The sequence below is a fragment of the Malaclemys terrapin genome, chromosome 3 (genome assembly GCF_027887155.1).
Source record: "Malaclemys terrapin pileata isolate rMalTer1 chromosome 3, rMalTer1.hap1, whole genome shotgun sequence".
Taxonomy (NCBI): Eukaryota; Metazoa; Chordata; order Testudines; family Emydidae; genus Malaclemys; species Malaclemys terrapin.
This window is the reverse complement of record NC_071507.1, coordinates 186,525,151-186,540,705: the sequence shown is the minus strand read 5'-3', so window position 1 is coordinate 186,540,705 and position 15,555 is coordinate 186,525,151.

The following is a 15,555-nucleotide window of genomic DNA, read 5'->3' as shown; positions in this document are numbered from 1 at the left end:
GACCGCTGTGAGGGGAATGCAAGCCTCTGTGTTCTGGATCCCTAGGGTCTCTCAACCTTCTAGAGCCTGATTGGCGTCCAGCCACTGCTCCAGTATTGGGGTCCCAAGGGACACACTCAGAGCACAGACCTTCTATCTGGCATCCGTTGCCAAGTATTGGAACCCACTGTCCAGCTGCCTAGCCCCTCGGGGAGCAGAGTGGACCCTTGGCCTTCAGAGTCCCCAGTACTAGAACATGCCCCTCTCTCAGAACTCCACCCCAAAGATGTGAAGATTCTGATTTACATTTTAACTGCCTCCAAGGCACGCAGTGGTTGTGAAGCAGTCCATACAACCCCATCCTCCCTCCCACTTTGTACAGTCTAACATCTTTATGGTCTTTATATTTAATCATATAAAGCCCAGGCAAGTACAGGGCATAACAAACATTCAAACACAGTGTCCCTCCCTCAGTATTGCCAACCCCAAATGTTCAAAACTCATGAGTCAGGCTCACCCAAAATCATGAGATTGGCTTTAAAATCATGAGCGTATGTAAAATATAATAGATTTGGTGTTCTTTTTATTTGCCTTCTGCTTTTTGAGCCTTGAGGGTGCACAGCACGGGGGCCACATTTTGACACTTTCTTCTGATCATCAGTTGGCAAAAAAAAATGGGACAAATGCCCAGTTTTGCCCAAAAAGTGCGGTGCTACCCTTAGCGGTACGTGGAGGAACGTGTGGGGGGAGGGGAGGCAAGTGACAATGCCAGCCCTGCACAGGAGGGAGAGCTCTGGAGAGAGGGTTGGGCTGGGCCAGCCCCACGTGGGCGGGTAGCAGGAGGTCTTGGGCTGGCCCCACATACAGGGGGCTGAAGGAGGCCTCAGGCCAGCCCCGCGCAGGCGGGTGGCAGGAGAGGGTCTTGGGCTGGTCCTATGCATCCGGTAAGAACAGGGGGGCCTCAGGCCAGTTCTGTGTGGTGTCCCATTTTCCCTTTGGGAAAAAATGGTCACCCTACTCATGGGGAATTCATGTTCATGTAGGCTTTCCATGACACAGTGATTTCATGAAAGAATTTCATAAAATCATCCACAATTCAGAAGTGGTACAAAGAGAACCCCCAATTTGTCACAGGGGGAAACAGTATTAAACTTGAATTCAGGGGGCAAATAGTATTAAACTTGAATTCAGAAACCATTTCCCCTTGGGTAGCCACTGAAGGACAGATTTTTAAAGCTAGTTAGGCACTTAAAGATGCAGATTGCTGGTGTCTGTGGGGTTTTCAGATGCAACTGGTGGGGACGTCATGTGACCGGTCGAGACGATGCGGCCTGACTCTTGGTCTCCTCAACCCCCATGCATGAATCCTCATCAGTTAAGGGCTCCCAGGTATCTAAATCATACATTTCTGTCAAATGTACTAATCAGATGAGGGGGACACTTTTTATAATGTTGTTATGGATCCTGCTGGGAAAAATAGAAACACCAAATGACCCAACCCTGAATCTCCAAAGAAAGGTAAGGGTAAGGCTGCGGAAACCCAGCAGTCTCTCACTCAGAACTTTGCAGCTATGAAGGACTTTATAACTACCAAATTTGATCTTTCATCTCAAGATATACATAAGCTCTTAACAGATGTTGGAGAAGTCAAAGCTCATTTGACCTATTTAGATAACAAAATACAAAAAACTGCCATAGAACATGAAGAAGGTTAAAATGGAGAATGCTTCTTTAAGGCAAAGACTAATCAGTCTTGGGGAGAAACAAGAAGATCTTAAAAACAGATCATGCAGGAATAATTTGCAGTTATTGGGGGTCCTGGAAGGGCTGAAAGGAAAAAACACTATTAGCTTTCTCCAGAATACATTCTCTGAGGTACTGGGATTGGATTCTGGTTTGCTTCCCCTGGATTTTGAAAGGGCATACTGAGCGGCAAGGACCAGAAGGAAAGTGAATAATTCAACCCCGGACCCATCAGCTTTAAATGGCTCCGGTTTTAGCTGATGTCTGCTGCTAAGAAAAAATGAATTCTTAAGTATAAGGATTTTAAATTTTCTTGGATCTAGACTTCTCTGTACATTTAAGCAAAAACTGAGCAGTATTTAATGGCATCAAATGAGGTGTCCGGGGATCCTGCAAACTTCATAATGAAGCTGACTGACTGTGAAATAATTCAATACCCCATCATCTGCTTGGCAAGCACGACAGGAATTGAGACCAGATCTCATTAAGGGTAACAGCATGATCCTCTCATAAAGGAAAAGAAAATGAAAATATAAGCCCTGAAGAAAAGGAACTGTGGGAAAACCAGGCAACCCATGTACATATTGTCATACTGTCTGGAGTGGTTCAGGAGCGTGAGTACCAACCTGCGGGCAGATTGCTAGGAAGCAGGACGCACACTTCAGATTGGTTGTGAGTTCTATAATTAGATTGCACTAACCAAGTGTCCAGAGGGAATTCCTCAGGCACTACAACAGCCTCAGCATGGAATCACAGGTGGGTGCTCTCCAGTCCTAAGTGTCCCACCAACAGATAATCACAAGCTAACTGCAGCAACTCTGCTTGCAAACCTGCTTGCAAACCTCATCAGGACGCCACCTACCAGCAGCCAAGCTCCCCTCTCTACCCCCCGACTCCTGCCCACCTGCGACTCCCCACTGATCAACTCCTCCCCCTCCCAGCACCTCCTGCATGCCGTGGAACGGCTGTTCACTGGTGTGCAGGAGGTGCTGGGAGGAAGGGGGAGGAGTGGGGACAGGGCGCATGTAGGGGAGGGGATGGAAAGAGGCTGGGAAGAGGCGGGGCAGGGGCAGGAAGAGGTGGGGTGGCAGTGGGGCCTTGGGGGAAGGCATGGAGTGGAGGTGGGGCGAGGCATGGCAGGGGTGGGGACTTGGGGGAAGAGGTGGAGTTGGGGCAGGGCCTGGGGCTGAGCGGGGTTTGTGCACCTCCAGGGAAAATTAGAAGCCGGCGCCTGTGTACAAACCCCCTTCTAGAAAAAAATCTATCCTTCCCCAGCCAGGGTGTTATTTTGAGCCACATTCTTCTCTTTGTCCAGGGACGGATCAGCCTGCTGAGCCTCAGAAAACTCCTTTTGAGTCTCCCTTAAGTTCAGAGCAGACTTGGGAAAGCAATGGAATCCTCCTCTGAAGACAAGCTGCTACCTTCAGCTGACAAAAGACAGAGGGCATTTCCCTCCCCTTTGCAAGCATCCCTGCTGTCCACAGACAAAGCAGGTGACATACAGCCATATTCTTTCTGGCTGCAACTTACAACATTAATTAATTTACACATGACTAAAAGATTTTTACCTATTAAAATATCAGCAGGAAACAGATTCCTAAAGTCCACAACCTCTCCCTTAAAATCCTTGAACTTGAGGTGGGACCTTAGCCAGAGGTACAGTTCCAGAGAATTCAGCGAAAGCTAAAATATGTAAACTTTTACCAAGAAGTCTGTCTTCCCCCCTTACCAAACTTTTCTTAAACAGTGTGACTTGGGATGCTGTGTCTCTCCAGCCATTACAATCTATGCCATTTACCTTAGCATTCTTAATAAATCCTTCACTACCTTCCCAAGATTCAGTCCTAATATAGACTGAGTTTCTCACCTTCTCTACTGCTGCCTCTGGGTCAGTGGTAGTGGCACTCACTGTACCAGGTGGTGGTGGTGGGGTCTTGGGGTTGCCTTAAATTATGGGCAATTTTACTTTATATGGCCAGGAGCCCCACAGTGATGGCAGACTACTTGCCTTCCCTTTTGGTATGGGACTTTAAAACCTGGGCTTCCCTTGGTTATTTTTTTTAATCAAAGTTGGGGTTAGGTTTATTTTCAGTCCCTTCCTTCCTCTTGCCCTGGGTGACATGGGGATTTCCCTTCACTGGGATTTGGACTCCTGTAGACCCTTGATTCAACATGTTCATCAGCAATTTCTGTAGCCTCTAAAACTGTGGAAGATTTTGGTTTTTGGTTGTTGTTGTTGTTTTTGTTACAGATGGCTGCACCTCACCTGTAACTACCCATAACAATTGCTCCTGTGCCATCAAATCAAACCATTTTTCATAATCACCTTCAGCCACTGCCTCCATTATCCATTTTCTCATAAAACGACACATTTTATGCACATATTCAACAAGGATGATATTGTCAAACATTCTGAGGTGTCTATTCTTCAGTGGATTGGTATCTGGAGTAATCTTAAATCTTTTCAATACGTTTTCTTTAAATTTTGTGTTGATGTTAGCATCGCCTCCTCCATATTATTAAAAACTTGTCTGGCTTTCCCAGGTAATCTGATTAAGAGGATAGGCATCTGTTTATCCACTGTAATCTTGTGCATCCCACAAAGTCTCTCGGAGGTGGACAGGTTCTCTGTTATACAGTCAGTTTTTTTATAAATTGGGCAGACTTTCTCTCACTTCCTGGTGTTGTGAGGTGGCATATTCACTGGATGGAGAAATTGCTTTAGCTGCTCAAGTATTTTGAGTTGTATTGTTTGAGCCTCTGGTGGGCTCTCTCTCTTCAGCTGCCTCAACTGCTTTGGTCTCCCTGATCCACAGTTCTGCCATGAGTCTCTGGTGCTCGTGTTCTTCCTGGGCTCTCAGAAAGTAATCAGGCCAGTTCTCCTGTGGTGTTTTCCTTTATTGCATCTGGGGTAGAAAGGTTCTCAGGCTCCGTCTGGTCAGCACTTATAAGTAAAGCTTTCAGTTCTGAACTGAAGTTTCCTTTTGATGGGATTTCCCCTCTCCTTGCATAACTATTCAAGGTCTTTTCTGTCAAGACCGTCATATGATGGTGATTCACTCATTGTGTCTATTCTTTAGCCTTTAAAAAGTCTCAGTATCAAGTTTAAATTTTTAGCAGTGCTGAGTTATGATCTATAACTATGCCCGTCAAGCTATCTGGAGTGGCTTAGGAGCATAAGTACCAATCTCAGAGCAGATTACTAAAAAGCAGGGCACACACCCCAAATAGGTTATGAGTTCTATGCATAGATTTCACCAACCAAGTATCAGGTGTGAACTCCTCAGGCGCTACAACTGCCTTAACACGGAGTCACAAACAGTCCCCTTGGGTGCTCCGGTCTATCTTGCTTCCCAGATAAGCCTGCCTTTGTGATAGATGGTCCCTTACACTAAAAAATCACAACAATATTCAGGTTACTCCTAGTCCCAAAGGACCAGTCACTTGCCCCAGGTCAGTTGCACCTTAGCACTTACACCAAAGACAATGATAGTAGCTAATCCTATAATAAATGAATTAAAGATTTATTAACTAAGAAAATAAAATGAGAGTTATTTACAAGGTTAAAGCAGATAAACATATACACACAAATGAGTTACAGTCTCAGGTTCCTATCTCCTAGAGCTGGAAGGGACCTTGAAAGGTCATTGAGTCCACCCCCTGCCTTTATTAGCAGGACCAAGTACTGATTTTGCCCCAGATCCCTAAGTAGCTCCCTCCAGGATTGAACTCACAACCCTGGGTTAACAGGCCAATGCTCAAACCACTGAGCTATCCCCCCCCCCCAAGATGGTAGAAGCTCCTATTATAAGTTAGCTCTATATGTCTGTGAGAGTGGGCTAGGTATGGAAACTTGAGTCAGCACTCTGTTCACAGCAGCTCCAATCAGGCAAATCAGGTAGAATAAACAAATTTATTAACTATAAAGGTAGATTTTAAGTGATGATAAATCAAAGCATAACAAGTCAGATTTGTTCAAATGAAATAAAAGCAAAACACACTCTATGCTGATCTTAACACTTACAATGTCCTTACAAACGTAGATGTTTCTCGCCACAGGCTGGCTGGTTACTTTTCAGTCAGGCTCTCCCCTTTGTTCAGAGCTTCAGTCGCTTGGTGGTGGTGGTGTCTGTAGATGTAGGTGGAAGAGAGAGAGCATGGCAAAATGTCTCTCCCTTTTATCATGTCCTTTCTTTCCTCTTGGCTTTGCCCACCCCCTCCCCCCGTTCAAAGTCAGGTGAGCATTAAACTGCAAACTGACCAAAGGAAGGGGGTGATTCCCTCGAGAGTCTAAGAGATTCTTTTGTTGCTGCCTAAGCCAGTGTCCATTGTTCCTGTGAGGCTGGGCTGGGTTTGTCCCATCCATGCCCCAGCGAGGCATGAACTGCCTCTCTGTTCTTGGAGAGTTTTTGCCTGGGCTTGCTTTAAGCCATGAGGATACATTTTCAGTCTCATAACTATATACATGAAATTATAACCTATAACATCACTATAACATTACTGTAACAATTACTATAACATCACTCTAACAACCATGCTCAGTGCATTATGAGCCTTCCGAAGACACCCAACATGACAAACTTTGCATTGGATATTACACAGTCATTTTATAAAGATGAATATGGGGGTGTAGGGTGTTCCCCCAAGGTACAGAGCATCACAGTGGGGCAGGGCAGAAAGGCTAATTAAGTCATTAGCCAGAGCCCACAAATAGGCACAGGGAGGAAGTGAAATGTACGCTAGTATATTCATAACTGTTTACTTGCAGGTTATTTGTGACTACCTGTATCACTTTATATGTGCCTTTGCATGTTTATTTTTATGTTTCTACCCATGCTTAAAGTTTATATATTTATAATAAGGGTATGGTAACAATACATTCATATGTATTTACTTGCACACATATTATTATTTATATCATTTCATATTTACCTTTTTCATTAGTCAATTGGTATAAATATTGATATACCATATGCATATTAGCATTTATATACTATCTACTATTACTTATGTATTCATACCTATTAATGAATAGGTTTCATTCACTTATATATCTTGGCACATGTAGATATTTTGGCAAATATAAGTATATGTCTGACAGATTCCTAATTAATTCATAGTGAGCCTGGGGGAAGGGAGGGTGGATGTTGGCATATACCATCTAGGATCTGAACACACCTTTATTGGAAGTCTGGGATATTAAAGGCAAGAAAGGAGGTGTATGGGGGTTTATATTTTGATTGATTGATAAATTGATTGCATGAAGAGGACCTTGGACACTGTCAATCTACTGAGCATCAATTAGCAGCTTAACAATCACTGATTTTTCATTAACTCTATTAAGTTTTGTTCCTGGAATGTACCGGGGTTTAATGAATCCTCCAAGAGGATCAAAACTTTGAGGCACTTAAAATCCAAAGGATGTCAGATAGTTTTTCTTCAGGAGACCCAGTTAAAGAATGAAAACGAAGACACAATTAAAAAAACTATGTGAGAGACATGCATATCACTCCTCTCTAAACTCCAGGAGCAGGGGAATAGCGATGCTAATCCACAAGAGTCTAACTTTTCAATTTATTCAGTTGTGGTCAAACCCAGAGGGCAGATACATAATAATGGAAGGCGTTTTAAATACTAAGAGATTAATTTAGGGGAGTGTATACAATTCTGGTGGTGGGAACGCACCCTTTATTGTAGAAATAACTGACATTATTTCCAACAGAGCTGTTGTCTCAGTGGTACTAGAAGGAGACTAGAACAGGGTCATGAATGATATTTTAGACAAATCTCAGTGTTCCAGGTGAAAATCTCAGGCCTTTGCAAGCCATCTATTATCCCTATTGAAGGATATTGGACTAGTGGATATTTGGAGAGTGAAGTACCTTATGAAATGTGACTACAAATATTTCTCCAGGGTTGACACCTCCTAATCCAGATTTTTTTTTTTTTTAACGATATCTAAGGTGCTAGTTCCTGCATATCTGGAGGCGGAAGTTGGTAATATCATAATCTCTGCTCATGCTCTAATTTCTCTTCACTTAGGTACTGGTCATAGTCCTATAAGATCCTCAAGATGGAAGTTAAACACATTTATTTAGATTTCTTCAGATTCTAGAAACATCCATTACCAACTTTTTGAAGGAAAATACAAATACAGTCTCCTCTATTATGACGTTATGGGAAGCACTGATGGTTGCCATAAGGGGAGAATGCATAAAATTCACATATAAAAGGAAAGAAAAAAAGGAATTACTTAATTCTTTGGCAGAGGAGGTTGCTAAATTTGAAAAAAACAAAACAAAACAAAACATAAAGAAGACCCTCAGAATAATGAGCTGCTGCATGCCCTCATTACCTCAAAATACACATACCATCAATGTATGTCCACTCAGATTGAATTCATGCTTAATAAAGTTAATCAGAGATGTTATAAATGGGGGCATAAAGCAGGCACACTACTAGCAAAAAAAAAAAAAATCTAATGGCTTTATCCAATAGTACTATATCCTATTTGCTGCAGGACAACAGTCTTTCTGTACAAGAACTTTATAAAATTAACTGACAATTTAAAGACTTTTATAAATCCCTTTACACATCTCATAGTGATTTCAATTCCAATCTATTAGACCAATTCATGGAGGGACTTCCCCAAAACATATTGTCACTACCTCAAACTGATTTTATGGAGGAATATATTTCTTTACTAGAAGTTAAGCAGGCAATTGGCTTGGGCAAAGCACCTGGGTGTGAATTTTATAAAACATTTATCAATCAATTAGTATTGATACTGTCAGAAGTCTACAATGAAATGTTTACAAAAGGAATAATGTCACAGGACATGACATTGGCGATAATAACCCTAATTCTAGAAGTGGACAAGGACAGTCTTCATTGTGGTGATTACCACTCCATCACTGTTGAACACAGATTATAACATTCTGACAAAGATTCTTGCTTCACGCTTAAACAACATTGGTCCATCAATCATTCATGCAGATCAGGTGGGTTTTATTCACAGAAGATTAGCACTGGACAATACTTAGAAGATATTCCACTTAATCCACCAAGAACAAACAACTGATGCTCCAATTGCCATCCTATCGTTAGATGCTGAAAAAAACATTTGATTGAGTGGAATGGGCATACCTACAAGTGATCCTGAGAAAATTACAATTTGAACCTAAGTTTCTGAGCTGGATTGATGTTATATACACATCATCTCTTGTCTCTGTTTTGACAAATGATGTTATTTCCTCCTCTTTTCAGTTAAATTGAGGAATTTATCAGGGATGCCCTCTATTGCCTCTACTATTTGATAGAACCATGGAACCGCTTGCAGCATATATCAGACAGACACCCTCCATTGAAGGAATTACCATCTGGGATAAAAAGATTAGTCTATATGCTATTGGGGGGAGGGATAGCTTAGTGGTTTGAGCATTGGCCGCCTGCTAAACCCAGGGTTGTTAGCTCAATCCTTGAGGGGGCCATTTAGGGATCTGGGGGGAAAAAAAAAAACCTGTCAGGGACAGTACTTGGTCCTGCTAGTGAAGGCAGGGGACTGGACTCAATGACCTTTCAAGGTCCCTTCCAGTTCTATGAGATAGGTACATCTCCATATATTATTTCTCTGCTCACTCTCAAAAATCCCTTGTGATGTTACACTCCATATGACTGTATGAAAATATGCTAATGAGTGTGAATATAATATAACTGGAATATGCTTCATGCAAAAGGTCTCTTGTAAGGTATCATTACACAGCTTATAATCTACTGAGTGTATAGGTCATCCTATTTGTATAAATGTATCATTCTTGTATCTGAAACTAGAAATATGCAACGCTGAGGTCCTATTGTAATTATGCAAAGTGTGGGCCATTAATGGTGGTTTGGAATCTTGATGGCTACCATCAACTAGAACAATTGACTGTAGATGGCTCTGTTTACTTGCAAGCCTTCCTGTGAGTCAGGCTGGGAAGAATGAAGGCTTGGGAACTCACAGGACATGTGACCATGTCATCTGGTCCTGGAATCCATCTTAAACCTGGTGCTTTTCCATTTAGGAGGAGGGGCGAGGACCCAAAGAGACAAAAGATTCCCGCCTTGTGCCAAAGCTATATAAGGGATTGGAAGAGAACAAAGGGGTTTGCAGTCATGAGAAATCAACTAGCTACCACCTGATCTGGAACAAGAACTGTACCAGGGGAAAGAATTGGGCCCAGACTAGGAGGAAGTCCAGTCTGTAAAAGAAGCTTATTGGAACATCTCTGAGGGTGAGATTTACCTGCATTTAGTCTTCTACTGTATTAGGCTTAGACTTGTGTGTTTTATTCTTTTTTGCTTGCAAGTAATTTACTTTGTTCTGTCTGTTATTACTTGGAACCACTTAAATCCTATTTTTTGTATTTAATAAAATCACTTTTTACTTATTAATTAACTCCGAGCAAGTAATTAATTCCTGGGGGAGCAAACAGCTGTGCATCTCTCTCTATCAGTGTCATAGAGGGCGAACAATTTATGAGTTTACCCTGTATAAGCTTTATACAGAGTAAAACGGATTTATTTGGGGTTAGGATCCCATTGGGAACTGGGTATCTGGGTGTTGGAGACAGGAATATTTCTCAAGCTCTTTTCAGTTAAGCCTGCAGCTTTTGGGGGATGTGGTTCAGACCTGTGTTTGTGTTTGTAGCAGGCTAGCATGTTTGGCACAACCAGGCGGGGCACTAAAGTCCCAAATTGCCAGGGAAAACAGACTTAGTGGTAGTCTCAGCACATCGGGTGGCATTCCCAAGGGGGTTTCTGTGACCCAACCCATCACATCCCTCTTCTTCGATTCCACCACTACTATCTGCAGTAAACTATTCTGGAGAGATATCAGGATTTTGAATAAAGTAGAATAAGTCTCAAGTGATGGATATTTCTCATAGGCCAAATCCATCTAAAATACAAGCATTCTCTTTTCATTCAGGAAAAAGAGATAACCTACTTAGGCATCAGGATATGCTCTGATTTATCAAAGGTAGTATCTGCAAACATGGATGTCTTACTTAGAGAAGTGACAAAAGACATAGAGAAATGGCATTCACTACCAATATCTTTACTGGGAAAGGGAGGCTATTAAAAAGAATGTAGGACCAAGATTAATGTATATATTTAGCTTAATTCCAATTAAATTTCCTGCTTCAACTTTACAACAATTCTTATGGAATATGAAGACACCACAGATATCCCAGAAGATTCTTAAGAAATCATGGCCAAATGTGGGGGTTGGAATACCTGATTTGTATTTGTTTTCAATTAAAATTTTTGATAAAAAATTTCTGTCCCACCAACGCTTCCCAAGCCCCATTGTGTCTTGAGACTGAAGAAATATTAGTTAATCGTTTTGGCTCTTTCATTTTTAATGGTTGCCTGTACTTTTAAGGAAAACCACAATATTTACCTCTTCCTGGAATGTTCTTTGGAAAATCAAATCCATTACCATTTCTAATCTCACCAACTCTCCTTCTATGTCAATCTGAAATGATCCCTGATTTAAATTTGCGAATAGTGTGGAACTTGAATCCACCACACTAACCAAGGGCATATTAACCATAAAAAATATTATTGAAGGGACAACTTTAATCTACTTCACATATCTTCATGTCGAATACCAGCTGCCAATAAAGCAAGATCCTTTCTACAATAAGCTTCAAATCAAAATTATAAAGGAGCTGGGGAATTGTTGGCAGGCCACAAATAACACTCCACTTGAAGTGCACCTTAAAAGTATGTTAGCTGAAAACATTTTATGGGTAACACATAGAAACAGCTGAATTTCTTGATTTAGCCTACTGACTATACCATAGAAGAAAAATGGAAGAAGGAGCCAAACATCTCCATTTGCTCTGACAGGTGGCGTACTATCTGGCGCAATGTATGCAGAACATCCAGTTCTCGGTTTTTACATTTCTTTCAGTACAAAATTCTAAATAGCTATGATTGGACTCCTTAGTGAGTGTATAAAGCTGGACCTGCCCCACATAGGAAATGTTGGAGATGTGACAGCTCCAATGGAAACCTGTCTCATATAGTCTTTGAATGTCAAAGTATATCAACATTTTGGTATGAAGTGTGTGGTGACCAGGATAGGGGTATTCCCTACATCAAGCCTCTGTGTTTTTGACATTCTAGATTACCCAGTTCAAGTAATGCCAGGAAATGGATGACTGCAGTGTTTACAGTGCCCAGAAGAGTCATTTTATAAAAATGAAAATCTGCTATTCCCTGCACATTCTTTGATTGATTAACAAAGATAACCAACACCACCCTCATGGAAAAACTGACATCTATCTGTGGAGCCACAAGATCCAACATTGAAGATGGCTGGTCTTTCTTGAAAGCATTACAAACTGACTCCAGGTTGACTGGGCTTCCGATGCTTCTTTTTTGGGGGGGGAGGTGGGGTGGTTGTTAGGGAATTATTTATCTTCTAATGCTCAACAATATTTATCTCTGAATATTTCATACTGTGTTATTGTTAAACCCGTACTCCTGCTGTGTTTTCTTTGTCATTGTATTTGAATATATCTATATGGATATATTAAAATTTCTGAAAAATAAAATTAATTAAAAAAAAACCCACCTAGGAGCTTAACCCCAATCAATTTCAATGGGGAGTTGTGCCTGGATACTTTTGAAAATCTGTGTCTTTGGTCACCTAAACACATTTAAAAGTCTGGCCCACAGTAACTGTGAACCCTTTAAAACAGTGTTTAGTATTGGTTTGGATAACACAGATTAGGGCCTAATGCATATGGGCATTTGAGGAAAAGACCTTTCCTAAGCCGAGACCCTGGCAACAAACGTTCGGATCAGATTTTAGCAGAGAAACAAGGGCTTGCAGTAAAGATATTGACATAAAATGATTGTGGTCCCATCCCACTATAACATACTTTCCTTTGCCTTGTCTTGTCTTGATAATGTCCAATATCCTGGTCCTCTTCAGAGAACTGATTCTAATACTGTTCTGTGGTCTGGCAACAATGGAGCTTCATGTCAAGATTCTGGTGTCTTCAAAACCAGCCTGAGACCTGCACTTCCTCACTCTGGTATCATATCATCATTACAGAGGGCTGTTTCATGAGCCAATTGTTCTGTTTGTGTCTCCTATTAATTTGCTCTTTTAAAACCTCCAGTTGGTTTGTTCATATAAAACAGGACATTCTGCACACATAGCTTACTCTCTTTTGTGATGTACATTTGTATCCCTTCTGTTTATTCTTGAGGTAGACTTGCTTCCAATACATTACATTGTGTGCTTTAGTCCACTGCATATTGTATTGCTGTTCTCATCTCAATAAAAACTGAAGCCTAAAACTAATAAAAAACTATTTGAGTTATCTTGATACATTCACATTGTCTGAGTCTAGAATTTCTGTTTCTTCAGGACTTTGTTTACTGTAGTGTGGGATATACTAGACAAAACAAAGCAAAATTTTGGTGCGATTCTGTCCATATTATGAGATGTAACTGTTGAAAAGGATGAAAAATGTAACTGACATGACATTCTTCAGTCACAAATTTGGACATCACTACAAAAACATAAGTTCCAGGCATGCCTGGAAGAAGATTTTAAACAAAGGATCACATATGCAAAAATCTAGTGCTTGGATGGGATGAAAAGCCAGAAAGAAAACATAACATAAAACGTACATATTGCCAAAAGAACCACAATGATCAATGTTTTATTATGAATATTTTTCTAATCACATTCTCCAGATGTTCTCAAACAAACCTAGACTTCAGCCTCATCAAAGTCATTTTCAGACTCTGTTCAAAGTTGTTGGAAATATGCACTCAGATAGTTGGCATTTTAAATGACCTTCATGCAGAAATATTTTCTACTGGAGCATGATTTAAGATTCAGACACTTCAGTGCAAAGCAGCAGCTCATGTTCAGATTTCATACAGGGATGGATCTGCAGGTTGTTTACATGGAGAATTCCATGGAAACTGTTGCTTTGTGTGAGCCTGAATGTACTTCTTCATTTTTATATCTGAAAGTGCCTATTAGCGTACAACCTCTGTTTGTCAGAAACAGGTAGGTACTTGCCTTTCATCTGTCAGGTATTTTTTCTTTGATACTCCTTTCAAAAGGAAGTAGTAACATGCCTCTACTGGATTTCTCCATTAGTATTAAAAGAGCACACTGTTTCACTTGTCAAGATATTACCAGTTGTGGGTTTTTGGAGCTGTAAATGAATGATACAGCCAGCTAGTTGATCTGGGGCCAAAGAAGAAATATTTGTATGTTTGTGATTAAAAAGAAATCAATAAAATATTGTCATCATCTCAGTCATCGACACTGGCAATTGTTTTGCAAACCCTACTGTGAAAGAAAGCGAGGTCACTCAGTCTCAGTTATTTGCTACCTTTTAAAATCTGTCCAGCAAGGAAGGTGTATTGGTCTGTAAGAGTTTTAACTGGGTTGAATTGCCCACTGTTCTGTTATTAATCTTGATGGTGTGTTGGGAAGATTACGTGCTGCTATGGTGGTAAGTAAGTCTGGAGTTAGAAAGTTTTGTTTCTGGCTCTCTCATGGGCTCACTCATTGCAAAGCCTTGGACAACTCACTATGGCCGAAATTTTCCAATTTAATTGCCTAAATTAGACTCCTAAATCCTAATTTCTCAGAGGTGCTGAGATCTTGGCCCCATTAACTTCAGGCAAAATCTGGCCCCTTTTATTTAGGAGCCTAAATATGGACTTAGGAACCCAACTATAGGCACTCAAGTTTGAATATTTTGGCTTTGACCTCTCAGACTTTGTTTCTCTACTATCTTTAAATAAAGGGATATATATAGGGATGTAGATTGACTGGGCTAATATCTTTAACATGCTTTGACTGTGTAATACACCGTGTATGGCAAAGTGTCATCCTTCATTTACTGCTGCTTTAAGACCAACTTTCAATATCCTTACTCATGTTTGGTAGTACCTTCTTTCATAAGTGAGTCCAATGTGTATCAAATCTGGCACCAAAATGTGGTTCAAGGGTATAACACAGAACTATGTAATGGATTAGGTTAGGCAATAGTGAGAAAAATGAAATATTTTAAGACTCGTTTTTAACTGAGAGATGAACTAACAATACAGATTTAATGAAGGAGAGAATTCCTCCAGGAAGGGATGTTCAGTAGTTTTCAAGGATGAGACAAATGGACAAATCAGAAATAAGAACCTAGGAATTTACCATTGAGGTCCATCTAGTCTAGTTTCTTGTTTCCAACAATGGTCAGAGAAAGGTGCAAGAAATAACACAGGATGCAGATGTGGGATAATCTACCCCCATGAAGGTCTCTTCCTCCTACCTAGTAGAAATTGGCTTAAGCCCCAAGGCATAAAGTTTATTTCACTTCCAAAGTTTCTGTTAGCATTATTTATTATAACTCTGTATATTCTTTATATATTCTGTATATAACTCTGTAACTCTGTATATAAATATCCAGTATCTCTATGCATTTTGCTAAGTTCTTGGCCTCAATGACATCCTGTGGCACAGTCTAATTTTGTGTGGTGTGAAAAAGTTTTTCCTCTTATAAGTTTTGAATTAACACCTTTCACTTTAATTGAATTGAACCTTGCTTTGTTCTTGGGTTAGACAAGGAGAAACTCCCAAACTATCCTTTTCTCTCCCATTCATTATTTTATATGGAATGAAGATTCTGAGCGGGCATACATATTGAAATCAAATGTCATGAATAGGAAGGCATGCTGAAGAGAATGGCTTTGAACACCAAGAGGAAGAACTTAAATTGCATTAATTAACAAAAAGAGAAAAGGCCTAAAAAA